The 14,872-nt window shown below is 41.9% G+C and overlaps 1 pseudogene; it reads right to left on the reverse strand.

The window, feature by feature from the left end:
- Positions 1-419: 419 nt before the first annotated feature.
- Positions 420-3,935, reverse strand: LOC112717127 (heat shock cognate 70 kDa protein-like; annotated as a pseudogene).
- Positions 3,936-14,872: the final 10,937 nt, after the last annotated feature.

The following is a 14,872-nucleotide window of genomic DNA, read 5'->3' on the forward strand; positions in this document are numbered from 1 at the left end:
ATGATTAATGAAAAATAAAATTAGAAAATTAAAAATTATTTTTAATTATTAAAACATTAATAATATTCATGTTTATATTTCATCTAATAATTTTATTATTGTACTATAGCATTTAAATATAACCTAAAAAAGAAAAAAAATAACTATTTAAAAGATGAATATATAGTTTATTCAATATCATGAATCTTGAATGTAATTTTTCTTACAAATCCTATATATCACAAACTTTGTTACCATGTTAACAACCAATCTTTAAATAATAACTAAGAGTGTGTCTATCATCCAAGGTTATTATTGAGCTGCTTCTGTCCCTATATATTATTGGTATACAATTAAATAATGGTTTGTAGCATACAAATTGGACAATGAGAACTTGCGCTTTATAAGAAAAAGAGTTTTGAGGTAGAAAGGAGACAGTATTTTCCAGGAAAGATAAAACCAAACAACTATTAACTATTTCAATATAACTTGGTCACAAATAGTTGCACTGACCAAAATATTAGAACTGCACTCCAAAAACACATTGACAAAATAGAAAAGATTCTAGGGAGACTATCTACAAGCACAACAACTTCTTGATTCAAAATAACCTCTTAAGATAATGTCAGTCACATGATTTGCATCTCATTCAAAATGTCACTTCCATATGCAATCTTAACAAGGAGAGATGCATGGAGGACTATCTAGTCTTGGCCATGATGGGTTCAAAGATGCCCTTGACCTCCTTCAGGCAATTCTCAAACTCTTTGATTTCTCGCTGCTGGTTATCACCAACAAGCAGATTTCTGGCCTTAGCAATTGCAGAATGGATCTTCTCCTTGTCCAGAGGGCAAAGCTTAGAGCTGATATCTTTATCCTTTAGAGCTTTTTCCATCTTGTAAACATAATGATCCAAATCACTCAATGCATTAGCCTTCTCAAGGAAATTTGCATCTTCAACCTTGTAATTCTCAGCTTCCTCAATTAGTCTTTGAATTTCCTTAGCTGATAGTCTTTCATTGTCATTGGTTATAGTAATTTCATTCCTACAACAATTAGTTTCTTCCCAGGCAGATACATTTAGGATACCATCAGCATCTATATCAAAGCATACATATAAAGGATGGCCACGAGGAGCATGAGGAAAACCAGAAAGTTTAAACCAACCAAGCAAGTTGTTATCTGTGGCTCTTGTCCTCTCACCCTCATAAACACGTATTGGAACAATGGTATGGTTATCTTTAGCTGTAAAGTATTTTTCTGTTCTCTTTTTAGGTATGGTAGTATTCCTAGGAATCACTACACTCATGAGGTCTCCAGATGTCTTTATACCAAGTGATAGGGGTGTAACATCCAATAGAACCAGTTCTGGAGCTTTCTTGATGTCTTCACTCAATAAAGCAGCCTGAACTGCTGCCCCATAAGCAACAGCTTCATCCGGATTGATACTCTTGCAAAGATCCTTACCTCTGAAGAATTCTTGCAATAGCTGCTGCAGTTTGGGAATCCTAGAAGAGCCGCCAACAAGAACAAACATCATGTATACAAGACCTGTCTATCTTAGCATCAGTGAGACACTTATCTACTGTTTCCATACAATTTCTAAAGAGTTCCATGTTTAGTTCCTCAAACTTGGCACGGCTGAGTGATGAATAAAGGTCAATGCCTTGATATAAAGCATCAATTTCAATAACAGTATCAAAAGCAAATGAGAGTGTCCTTTTTGCCCTTTCGCATGCACTTCTCAACCTTCTCAAGGCTTTTGAATTCCCACTAATATCCACATTGTTCTTCCTTTTGAACTCTTCTACGAAGTAATTCACCATCCTGTTATCAAAGTCTTCTCCGCCAAGGTGAGTATTTCCTGCAGTAGCCTTAACTTCAAAGACCTTATCTTTAATGGTAAGCAGAGACACATCAAAAGTACCACCACCAAGGTCAAAGATGAAAATATTTCGTTCTTCTTTACAATCAGCTAGCTTGTCCAGGCCATATGCAATTGCTGCAGCTGTAGGCTCATTGATAATTCTCATGACATTGAGGCCTGCAATGGCACCTGCATCTTTTGTGGCTTTACGTTGAGAGTCACTGAAATAAGCAGGCACAGTAATTACTGCATTATTGACAGGACTTTCCAAATAGGCCTCTGCAATCTCACGCATTTTTGTTAGAACCATGGATGAAATTTCTTCTGCACAAAGACTCTTCTCCTGGCCCTTATATGTAACAACAATCATTGGTTTGTCATCAACACCAGGAATGACTCTAAATGGCCACAGCATCATGTCATTCTTGATAATGGAGTCACTATATTTTCTACCAATCAACCTTTTAGCATCTGTAAAGGGAAAAAAATAAATTAACAAAAATTGATCAGCTATTATCTAGGGATAACAAAAGAGTAGAATGTGTAGAAAATGAAGGCATTAACAAACGAAGATGAATTACCAAAGATAGTGTTAGTTGGATTGGAAGCAGCTTGGTTCTTAGCAGCATCACCAATCAACCTCTGCTTATCAGTGAAAGCAACACATGAAGGTGTTGTTCGATTGCCTTGGTCATTGTGGATGATCTCAGCTCTTTGGTGCTCTTCCTGCCACACAGCAACACATGAATAAGTTGTACCGAGGTCGATTCCTACTGCACATCCCTGATATCTTTTAGCCATCTTCCTTCAACCTAACAAAATAGGAAAACAGAAGAAATGATCTCGGCTTTCACTTCCATATGTGTAATATGAATGAATTGGAATTGAGCAAAGAAACTCATTATGATATATATTAACTTCTTAATTATTATTCCAATTTTTTAACTGATGGATGATAATGTGAAATGTTGTATATATGATAAATACCATTACCAGCATGATACTAAGAACTGAGACTATCTTCTTGTTTCTAAAACTATCTTCTAAAATTAAATACCATTACCAGCATGATAGCTAAGGCTAATTACTCAACAATCAACACAATTTACATTTTCCTATATCAAATTAGCAAACTATCTTGTTATTAAAACTAAGAAATGAGACTATGGTTATATAGTCCCTGATTACACTACAGAATATATCTATAAATTAACCTTTTTTTTAATATCATTATGTGAAGATAGCATTTTTTATCCAATATCCATTAACTTAAAATAACAAAACACATTGATTGGAATAAGAACAAACGTGTCATGAAGGAGAATATTACCTATTAAGTGCAAATAACAAACTAAAACAAAAATCCCATCAATTAAAGTTGCCAACAATGCTTGATAAAAAACTTTCCGAGTATAACTTCGAGTGTCACAGATTATAACACCGAATATAAAAGCATTCCGAGTATTTTCATGAGAAATGCATCGTAGAACAAGCTTTTGTCCCAATTGAGCGGCAAAGTTTCTAACTTTTCATGGGGAAAAATGGTGTAATGTAATTTTGGAAGTAAAGATGAAAGCATCTGAAACTTTAAACCGTTTCACATATTAAAACGGTTTTTTTTTTCAAATTAAAAAAAAAATTGCTTCTTTAAGAACTGTGATAGAGACTTATTAGCAAAGCTATTACATTTTTTAACATAGAGGCTAATCCGTTAATGTGATCATTTACTTCAAACTTCAAAGTTTAGAGAATGCAAGAGTAAATGAAGCCGTTGAACTAAGGTAAGGTGCTTGGTAAGCAAGTACTCATTAGAAGAACAAAATCAAAGCATAATATTGTTGATTGTTGTGACATTATTATTTTTTTAAGGAATAATTAGTATAGTTTTGGAACATTTACCTGAAAGGGTAGATGGAGTAGGAAAGAAAAAGCCAGAAATTGTTTCTCTTGATGTCACTTTGGAATGAGCCCTTTCTCGTTGCTTAGCCTTCACACTATCCTTGGCAAAGAAGCAAAGTCTTAACTCTCCCTTAATAACTCAAACGACTTTTGATATTAAAAAAAAAAAAAAAAAAAGAAAAAGAAGAGAAGTTCACTGTAGAGTGCATGTAGACCGTAGAGCGTAGTGGTGAGTGGTGGTGACTTAAATATTCAATGAATACGAGTGTATTGGACTAACTCGAGATTGATTGGATGGTTGGATATTATTAGGTGTTTTTTTTTAAGTTTAATTATTCTGTAAATTCTCCTCATTTCATCAAATTTTTAATTAGATTTTTTTTTTTTTCAGTTGAATTTTTATACTATATAATTTTTTTCAATTAAATTTCTATCGTGACAAAAATATTTGAAATAAAATATTCTATTAAAAAAAACAAATATTCTTTTTTTTTTTGGTGACTTGAATATTCTCTTTTTTGGGATAAGAGACCTCGTTCATAACACTTCTATATTTCAAAAATTCTAAAAAAAAACCCCACACTCGTACATCCCTAGCCCTGACCTCTTCACCAAGCCCCCTCCTCTCAGCGTTCTTCTCGTGCCTCGTCCCTTGTATTTTGCTCGTTCTTTCGTGCCTAGTGTGCTCCACTGCTTGTATTCTGCTCGTCGCGCCTCTGTCCTTCGCTGTGTCACGCCTATGTGCCTCCGTGCTTCCATGCCTAGCTCCCTCGCGCCTGGTTTCGCTGCTTGAAGTGCTGCTTGTCGTCAACGGTTCTGCCTCTGCGACAGGTGATAATTTAATTTAGATTATTTCCAATTTTGTCCTCACGATGGATTCTTTGATGTTGTTTATGTGAATTTTATTGTTGATTGATTTATTTCGACGTTGTTTAAATGTTGAATTTGGTTTCTGAATTGGTTTATGAATATTGGACCATACCAACAACCTCGGCTTTCGAAACAATAAACGAGTATGAATCAGGCTAACGGAGAATCCTTGGTAAACCAAAACAATCGAGATTCTGGCTCCACTAAAGCTCGTATTCAAAATCATAGTCAACCTCCCTAAAAAATTTGACCACTACCTCTGCAAGCCGTTGCAGAGACTAGCTCCATTCGTCTAATAACAGGCCGAGCTAACCTTACAAAACACACAACAAATACAGCAACACTATCTGTTCTGGAAAACAACTTCAATCCCATCACAATAACGTACTAGCTTATTTTTCTTGTTCTAAAGGAAGTTACTGACTTGAGCGTTAGAGTCTTTCTTGCAGGTTCCACGCCAGAGTCCAAGTTCCGAGGATAGCTCTCCACAGATTACAAAAGCTTGCGGAGCAGCGTACTATCGAGGTATAACTCGGAAGAATATCCTTTGATAGAACAATTGGCGCCCACCGTAGGGCCGAGTTTATCTAACCCCACTATCTTCTCTGCCCTACTTTTACTTTCTTTTGCAGGGTTACCAATCCTCGCGTATGGCGGACAACGGGGTCTAGCAGCCCATGCAAGCCGAGCTAATGGCTCAGATTGCCGAGCTTCAGGCTGAAGTTCGGAAAATAGCTGAATGGTCATCCAAAAGCTAAAACAAAAAGCATGGCCAAGGTGACCCCAAGAACCCTGGTGGGAGCAGTACACAATCGCAGGAAGCAGAATCCCACAAAATCACCCCATCGAAGGAATAGCTCACAATAGACAATCCTTTCTCAGAAGACATCGTCAAATTCTAAATACCGAAGAATTTTGTGCTGCTAATCTGTCTCAAATCATATAAAGGATTCGGTGATCTCCGTATCCACATTAAGAAATTTTAATCCATGATATTTTTTAATGGTGCCTCTGAACCTATATTTTGCCGAGCATTTCCTACTTTCTTAGACGGTGCTGCATTACTTTGGTTTTCTGAGCTGCCTGCAGGTTCAATCTCTTCTTTCGAGGAACTGGCGCGATCTTTCATTGATTATTTTGCTGTATCAAGGATATATGTATACGAATCAAACTACCTAAGCACCATTAAACAAGGGCAGCATGAGAGTTTAAAGGACTACATGACGCGGTTTGCCAAGGCGACCATGGAAATCTCCGACCTAAGCCCAGAGGTCCACCTACATCCTCTCAAAAGCGGCCTCAGACCTGGCAAGTTCCAAGAAACTATTGCCGTGACCAAACCGAAAACATTAGAAAAACTTCAAGAAAAGGCCACAGGTCAGATGGAAATCGAGGAGCTCAGGGAAGCTCAGCAAGCTGATAAACAACAACCTCGTCGGGAGGATGAGAAGCATCCCAAGACGGCAAATCACAAAGATCACAAGAAACCTTTCAAACTAACACCAAAGTACGACGCATACACATAATTCAATGCTAGGAGGGAAGATATCATCAAAGAGATACTAAACGCAAAGATCATCAAACCACCGAGCAAAGCAGATTCATACCAATATCAGAGATACATTGACAAATCAAAGCACTGTGCTTTTCATCAAAAGTTTGGTCACACCACCGACGAATGTGTGATCGCGAAAGATCTTCTAGAAAGGCTGGCCAGGCAAGGCCATTTGGACAAGTACATAAGCGAATGAATACAGCAAGGTCAACAAACTGTGCAACGGATGTTCAATCCGAGCAAAGCCCAAACACCATAGAGAAGACTAGGTTCCAACCCCCACCAACAAGGGAGGTTATCAATTGTATTTAAGGTGGATTCGCAAGTGGCAGACATACAAGCTTGGCAAGGAAAAGAAGCTACCGAGCAATGATAATGGTCCAGGGAATAGCAGAAGAAGTCGTCCACCCACCATGCATGTCCACCATATCCTTTGAGTAATCTGACTACAAACCAAAGGCTACCAATTTAGACGATCCCGTGGTCATTTCCATCCAAGTAGGAGACCTCCTAGTTAAGAAAGTCCTACTTGACCCAGGCAGCAGTGTCGACGTTCAATTTTACTCCACTTTCCAAAAAGTGAAGGTAAGTGAAAAAATAATGCAACCTTTCTTGAGAACCAAAATGTTTCTTTGATCCCTTTTTTTCTTTTTTCTTTGTAGGTTTTTCTAGAAAAACAAAAATGTCTTCTGTTGAAATTCTTGCTCAATGGGTGGATGTTACAGTTTTAGGAGAAGAACCCCTTGTTGACACGGAATTCATCACCAACCTCCACACTCATCATAGGCTTTGTACCTCAGATGAGGACGAGCCAAAATATGAACTGATTGCCCCGGGTCCGGATGACCGGGTTTGCTTTGGGAGGGCTTCTGAGGCAGTCCCTCATTTTTTCTATATGTATGAGAGTATAATTACCCGCCTGGGCGTTTTTCTCCCATTTTCCAATTTTGAAATAGATGTTTTAGGTCACTATCGTGTTGCTCCTACACAGCTCCACCCCAACTCCTGGGTTTTTTTGAAAATTTACCAATTTATCAGCCATGTTTTGGACTTTTCGACTTCTATGAAGATTTTCTTTTATCTCTTTCATATGACCAAGCCCTTCAGTGGGCAAAATAACAAGTAGCAGTGGGTGTCTTTCCGAGCCATACAAGGTCGGATAGTTTTTACCCTTTTTGATGAATCCTTCCATGACTTCAAAAATTTCTTTTTCAAAGTTCAATCTGTAGAGGGTCACCACCCCTTTTTCCTGGATGAAAATTCTTCTCCTTGCTTTTCCCTATATTGGTTAGAGGCCTCTCCTTGTGAAAAATACGGTCTGGATGATCTGGATGAGGTGGAGGCGGCCGTTGTGGGGTTTCTCCGAGAAGTATGGGGGAGAGCCCCCTATCTGGACACAAAAAAGTTTCTCCAGGGGTCTCCGACCTTTATCCAGGCTCAACTAGGTAGCTTTTCTTTGTTTTATCGTAGTTTCTGACTTGATACTTGCACGAATATTTCTTCCGACTTCTTTTACTGACTTTGGCTACCAAATTGTTCTTGTAGAAATGGCGAAGAAGAATTCCCGGGAGTCTTACCAGAGAGTTCAGGAGGCCAAAGCGAGATCCCGCGCCAGAGTTGGTGGTGCCAGGGCAGTCGGTCCTTCCCCTCCCTCCTCTTCTCACAGCTTGGGGACCCCTACCCGACCTATTGTTATTTTTTCTTCGGCCCCTTCTCTGCCGCCCCCTTCTTCCCGACCTTCTCCTGAGCCAAAAAAGAAAAAGTGCAAGGCTTTAGAGTCTGGCTCTCCTTTTGAAGGTGAGGCTAAGGTGGATGCGCCTCAGTTTATCCGGGAGCATATCTATCCTTATACTCGTATAAGTATGGATGATGTTTCTCTTTGAAACCACCTTACTATTCTGGCTCAGGAGAGTATCAGGGCGGTGGGGGTGTGCACCAAGTTTCTTGATATTTTTGAGAAGACCCCTCTTAGCTCTTTGGGTTCGTCCCAGAGGGATGAAGAGCTGGAGGGGAGGATTCTCTTATATTAAGAGGCTGAGAGGGGCCTGAAGGAGGAGGTCACCAAGCTGAGAGAAGAGAGGGATAATCTCCAGAAGGAGGGGGAGAAGTTGATGGGCCGGTGCTCTATGGCGGAGGGTATATGGGAGAAGGCGGAGCAGAGCTACTCGAGTTTATTTCAGGACCTTGTGGAGGTCAAAAAAGATCTTGTGAGAGCTCGGGACGCTTATGCGGAGCTGGAGGACTCTATTGACGAGGGATCCAAGGAGGCTTGGAGGGTTTTTAAGGAGCAGGTCGGAGTTTTTGCTCCCGACCTGGATCTCTCACCCTTGGACCCGGATAAGGTTGTAATTGATGGGGCCATTGTGTCTCCTTCTCAACCTGTGTCTGAATCTGAGTTGAAGACTCGGAGTCAGAGAATTATAGAGTCTCCTCCCCGACCATATGACGCTCCGAGTTCTTCCAAGGCTCCTGAGACTTCCCCTCCAACTCCTATGGATGTTTCTCTCCCTGACTCTGGTGGTGCTCCGACTACTCTTCCCGATTCTGGTGGTGATGCCCTTTGAAAATCTCAAAATTTATCTTCGGTTATATGGGGGCCCGGCCTGTGGGTCCCCACTTTTTTAAACTATTTATTATTATGTTGTCGTGGTATGCAGTTGACAATATCTTGGCCTTTTATGGTCATAAACAAAATATTTAAAAATACCTTTTTTGACAAGGATTTAGGTTATTTTTTGTTGGTTGTGTGCATGCTTTTTCTGCTTTAGGTTTTCAAAGAAAAAACTCTTTTTTGATCTTTTGTTTTTAAAAACCTTTTCTTAGCTGGCTGTCCCTTCTTCTAAGTTTTAAATTTTTCCTTGAAGGTTTGAGACAACCTTTATTGCTTTCTATGGGCTTTTTGATCTCTTTTCAGTATTCCTTGTGCTCAATTTTTGATATATTGAGTTTTTATAACTTAGGTTATTTTTGCGATGCATTTCTTTGCTTCTCGGAATCTCTGACTTGTTAATCAGTTAATTTCCGAGTTCATTCATGATCGACTTTTATAACCTCTTTACACCGACTTGTACCTCGTCGTTTTATCCTGACGACCACCTAAGTCGGTTCATGGGATTTTCACGCTTTGTCGAGTTTAAGTCAGCGCGTTTCGTAGAAAACGGGTAGGAATTTATAAGAGATATTTGAAAAAGATCTTTATTTATTTGCAAAGGTACTTTTATAGCTACTAAGGGTTTTGGGCTATCTATGACCCCTTAGTCTCTACTATGATGCCTCGTTAAAAACCCTTCTTCAGAAAAAACCCTTTTACTTTGGGAAAAAATCATGAAGTTGGAAAAAGAGTACATCAGGGAGTAGAGTTCACTTTTAACTGTAGTACCTTTTCATATTACAAGCATGCCACGACCTAGGTAACTCGGTGCCGTTTAAGTCGGCCGCCTTGTAATAATCTTTTCCTAAGACTTCACTAATCTTGTATGGTCCTTTCCAATTAGCGGCGAGCTTTCCTTCCCCAGACTTGTTGACTCCTATGTCGTTTCTTATTAAGACCAAGTCGTTTAGGGCGAAGCTCCTTCGAATGACTTTTTGGATGTATCTGTTTGTCATCCTTTGTTTCAATGCTGCTTCTCTAATATGGGCTCGTTTGCGGACTTCAGGGAGTAGTTCAAGTTCTTCTTTGTGTCCCTTTATGTTTCCAACCTCGTCGTAGAAGTTTACCCTTGGACTTTGCTCGTTGATTTCAACCGGTATCATGGCTTCTATGCCGTAAGCAAGTCGGAAGGGTGTTTCTCTTGTGGCAGATTGAGGTGTGGTCCGATAAACCCAAAGTACTTGTGGGAGTTCCTCGGCCCAGGCTCCCTTTGCGTCCTATAACCTTTTCTTCAACCCTGCCAATATGACTTTGTTTGCTGCCTCGACTTGTCCATTTTCTTGTGGATATTCCACCGATGTAAATTGATGTTTGATGTTCATACTGGCTACCAGGTTTTTGAAGGTTGAGTCAGTGAATTGAGTACCATTATCAGTGGTGATGGAGTGGGGTACCTCATATCTAGTGATAATATTTTTGTAGAGGAACTTCCGACTTCTCTGAGCGGTGATGGTGGCCAATGGCTCTGCTTCTATCCACTTTGTGAAGTAATCCACTCCCACTATTAGATATTTTACTTGCCCCGGCGCTTGTGGGAATGGTCCTAGCAAGTCCAATCCCCACTTTACAAAAGGCCATGGGGAAGTTATACTAATGAGTTTCTCGGGTGGGGCTACATGAAAGTTTGCGTGCATTTGGCATGGCTGGCACTTTTTCACAAATTCCGTGGAATCTTTTTGTAAGGTCAGCCAGTAGAATCCAGCTCGGATTATTTTTCTAGCTAACGACCTTGCTCCAAGATGGTTCCCGCAGATTCCATTGTGCACCTCGTCTAGCGCCTCAGTTGTCTTTGAGGTCGGGATGCACTTTAGTAGTGGTGTTGATATCCCCCTTTTATAGAGGATATTTTTCACCAGCGTGTAATTTTGTGCTTCCCTCCGGATTTTCTTAGCCTCTTTTTCCTCTTTGGGAAGGGTGTCAAATTTCAGGTATTCGACTAAGGGCTTCATCCATCCGAGGTCTATCCCGGTGATTTCAAAGACATCTTGAGCAGCCTCCGTTTTGTCCACGGAGGGTTCAGGGAGAGTTTCTTGAATCAGGCTTCTATTGTTCCCTCCTGGTTTGGTACTCGCTAGCTTGGAGAGGGCATCTGCCCTACTGTTGAGGTTCCGAGTTATATGCTTCACTTCGGTCTCTTCAAAGCGCCTGAGGTGCTCCAAGATTTTGTCCAAGTACTTTTTCATGTTGGGATCTTTGGCCTGATACTCTCCGTTTATTTGGGAGGTCACCACCTGAGAGTCGCTGAATATTATTACTTTTGTTGCACCGACTTCTTCTGCTAGCTTTAACCCCGCTATGAAGGCTTCATATTCCGCCTGATTGTTAGAGGCTGGGAACTCGAATTTGAGGGAAACTTCAATTTGCGTTCCCTTTTTGCTGACCAATATTATGCCTGCCCCGCTTCCAACTTTATTGGAGGACCCATCTACATATAACTCTCATGTAGTGGATTTCTCCTCTTGATCTCCCGCGTATTCTGCTAGAAAATCAGTGAGGCATTGAGCTTTTATTGCCGTTCGGGCTTCGTATTTCAAGTCGAACTCGGAGAGTTCTATTGCCCATTGAACCATTCTGCCCGCAATGTCCATCTTCTGAAGGACCTGCTTCATGGGCTGGTTCGTTCGAACTTTTATCGTGTGTGCTTGGAAATACGGTCATAATCGGCGTGAGGCCACTACTAAGGAGTATGTAAATTTTTCAAGTTTTTGATACTTTAGTTCTGGGCCCTGTAGAACCTTGCTGGTGAAATACACAGGATGCTGCCCGACTTCATCTTCCCATATTAGAGCTGATGCTATAGCTCTGTCTGCTACTGACAGGTATATGACGAGTTCTTCCCCGACTATGGGTCGGGTCAGGATCGGAGACTATCTCAAGAACCTTTTGAACTCCTGGAAAGCTTCTTCGCATTCTGGAGTCCATTCGAACTGGCATCCTTTTCATAGTAGGGAGAATAGTGGAAGAGATCTTAGTGCCGATCCCGCCAGGAACCTGGAAAGGGCGGCAAGCCTTCCATTTAATTGTTGGACCTCCTTCAAACAAGTCGGGCTTTTCATCTCCAGGATAGCTTTGCATTTATCAGGGTTTGCTTCGATTCCCCTTTGTGTTAGCATAAACCCTAGAAATTTTCCCGCCTCCACCGCAAAGGTACATTTTGTGGGATTCAGTCTCATCCCATGCAACCTTACGGTGTTGAAAACTTGCGAGAGGTCTGTCAGAAGGTCGGTTTCCTCCTTAGTTTTCACCAGCATGTCATCCACGTAGACCTCCATTAAGTTCCCAAGGTGGGGAGCGAACACTTTATTCATCAACCTTTGATATGTGGCTCCGGCATTTTTTAACCACCAAATGGCATACCACATAGCAGTAGTTTGCTCTCGGTGTGATGAATGAAGTTTTTTCCTCGTCCGGCTTGTACATCAGGAATTGGTTGTATCCCGAGTAAGCGTCCATGAATGACAAGTATTGATACCCTGAGCTTGCATCTACTAGGGTGTCAATACTGGGAAGTGGATATGGGTCTTTGGGTGAACGTCATCCTCTGTCTTGCTTGTTTCTTCATTGCTTTGCAATCTTGCAGATTTTCTAGAGGTTTGGTACTTCACAGTCCAACCTCTTTTGAGTGGTAGCGTGGGTTTTCTACCCTTGCCTTCTGGATCACACCTTGCTTTAAGTTTGTGTTGACAACCCTCTGCTTTGGCGAAGTTTATCCTTGCGGCTTGATATCCGGGCTTTTAGTGACTTGTCCAATGACTTTTTAGTGTTCTTTATATAGAACCTTTTTTAGTCTCAGATGACGTTCGTAGCCCTGTTTGAGATTGTGCCTTCTTTGAGTGGAGTTGTATCCCTTTTGGCTAAGCACATTTGAGCCTTAAGTTGTTTCGCAACCTTTTGGCTTGTTCTTTTTTGAGATCGTACTTGTGCCTCTTCTTAGCTGACGTCGACCTGTACGACTTTTGTTCCGAAGGTTACCTGAAACTGTAGGTCGATCTCGGACGAGATCTTCTGTGCTGGTCGGAGCTGTTGTGTCTGACTTGATGATGGTGGCTGGAGCCGCCGTGTCCGACTTGTTGGACTTGGTGATGGTGCTGATCCTTCATCCCCGGAGGGTGGAGGGTACCTGCAAGGGACTCCGATGCTTAAGTTAGCAAGGGTGTTAAGCAGGTATTGAGTAGAATCAGAGTTTGAGTTATACCTGGGTGCTCCAATGTATTTATAATGGTGAGGAGTGACCTTCTGTGGATAAGATAAGTTAGTTATCTTTATCTTATCTTATCTTTATCTTTGAGTGAGGTCATCTTATCTTTAAGGGAACCGCCTTTATCTTTCTGGGCTTTGGCTGCCTTTAAATTGGGCTGTGTTCCTTCATTTTGGGCCTGGTTTGGGCTCCTTTGGCGAGTTGGCCGAGCTCTTTGAGAAGAGGTCGGATAGTCTGACCTAAAGAGGTCGGTCGGCTTGTCGCTAAACATCCCGGGTCGGACAGCTTGACCCAGGGTATGAACAGGTGTCAATAATGGGAAGTGGATATGGGTCTTTGGGGCATGCTTTGTTCAGGTCGATGTAGTCGACGCACATCCTCCACTTGCCGTTTTGCTTTTTGACTAGCACTACATTTGCTAGCCATGCCGGGTATTTGACCTCTCGGATGAAGTCGGCCTCCAAAAGGGCTTGCACTTGCTCCTCCACCACCTGAGCTCGTTTTGTTCTGGGCTTGCGCCTACACTGCTGTACGGGTCGTGATCCGTAATGTACCGACAGCTTGTGGGACATGAGTTGAGGGTCTATCCCTGGCATGTCGGAAGCTTTCCATGCAAAGAGGTCGGAATTATCTCGTAGGAGCTTTATCAGCCTTTGCTTCAAATCTCCGTCTAGGCTGGCCCCTATGTTGGTGTTTTTTCCTTCCTCTTTACCGATTTGTACCTCTTCGGTTCTTCCACCTGGTTGTGGTCGCAGCTCTTCCCTCGCTTTTATTCCCCCGAGTTCTATGGTGTGAACTTCCTTGCTTTTTCCTCGGAGGTTTAAACTTTCATTGTAGCATTTTCTTGCCAACTTCTGGTCTCCTCGTGCCGTCGCTATTCCCTTAGGTGTTGGGAATTTCATGCAAAGGTGAGCGGTTGACACCACCGCTCCGAGCCGATTTAACGTAGTCCTGCCGATTAGGGCATTGTACGCCGATCCGACATCGATGACGATAAAGTCGATGCTCAGAGTTTTGGAACTTTCCCCCTTTCCGAAGGTCGTGTGGAGCGGGATGTATCCCAGTGGCTTAATGGGCATGTCTCCTAGTCCATACAGGGTGTCCGGGTAAGCTTTTAGCTCCCTTTCATCCAACCCTAACTTGTCGAATGCGGGATTAAAAAGTATATCAGCTGAACTCCCTTAGTCCGCCAAGGTCCTATGGAGGTTGGCATTTGCCAAGATCATGGTTATCACCACCGGGTCGTCATGCCCGGGCACGATCCCCTGTCCGTCCTCTTTGGTGAACGAGATGGTTGGGAGATCGAGAGATTCGTTTCCAACTTGATAAACTCGCTTCAGGTGTCTTTTGCGAGATGATTTAGTGAGCCCCCCTCCTGCGAATCCTCCAAAGATCATGTGTATGTGTCTCTTGGGGGTTTGTGGTGGTGGGTCTCTCCTGTCTTCATTGTCTCGCTTTCTTTTTCCAGAATTCTCCGACCTTTCCATGAGATATCTATAAAGTCTGCCTTCCCTGGCCAACCTTTCTATCACATTTTTAAGGTCGTAGCAATCATTTGTTGAGTGACCAAACATCTTATGGTACTCACAGTAGTCGCCGCGACTTCCTCCCTTTTTGTTTTTGATGGGTCTAGGAGGCGGCAACCTTTCAGTGTTACAGATTTATATGTACACGTCCACTAGGGAGACTTTTAGGGGAGTATAGGAGTGATATCTCCTCGGCCTGTCGGGGCTGACCTCCTCCTTTTTCTTGGGCTCCCTTTCTTTCTCTTTTGCTGAGTGAGGGGGCCCCTGTCGCCAGCTGGGCTCCCGTAGTTTGGCATTTTTCTCCATGTTGATGGACTTTTCTGCTCTC

This window comes from Arachis hypogaea, chromosome 10 (assembly GCF_003086295.3).
Source record: "Arachis hypogaea cultivar Tifrunner chromosome 10, arahy.Tifrunner.gnm2.J5K5, whole genome shotgun sequence".
Taxonomy (NCBI): Eukaryota; Viridiplantae; Streptophyta; class Magnoliopsida; order Fabales; family Fabaceae; genus Arachis; species Arachis hypogaea.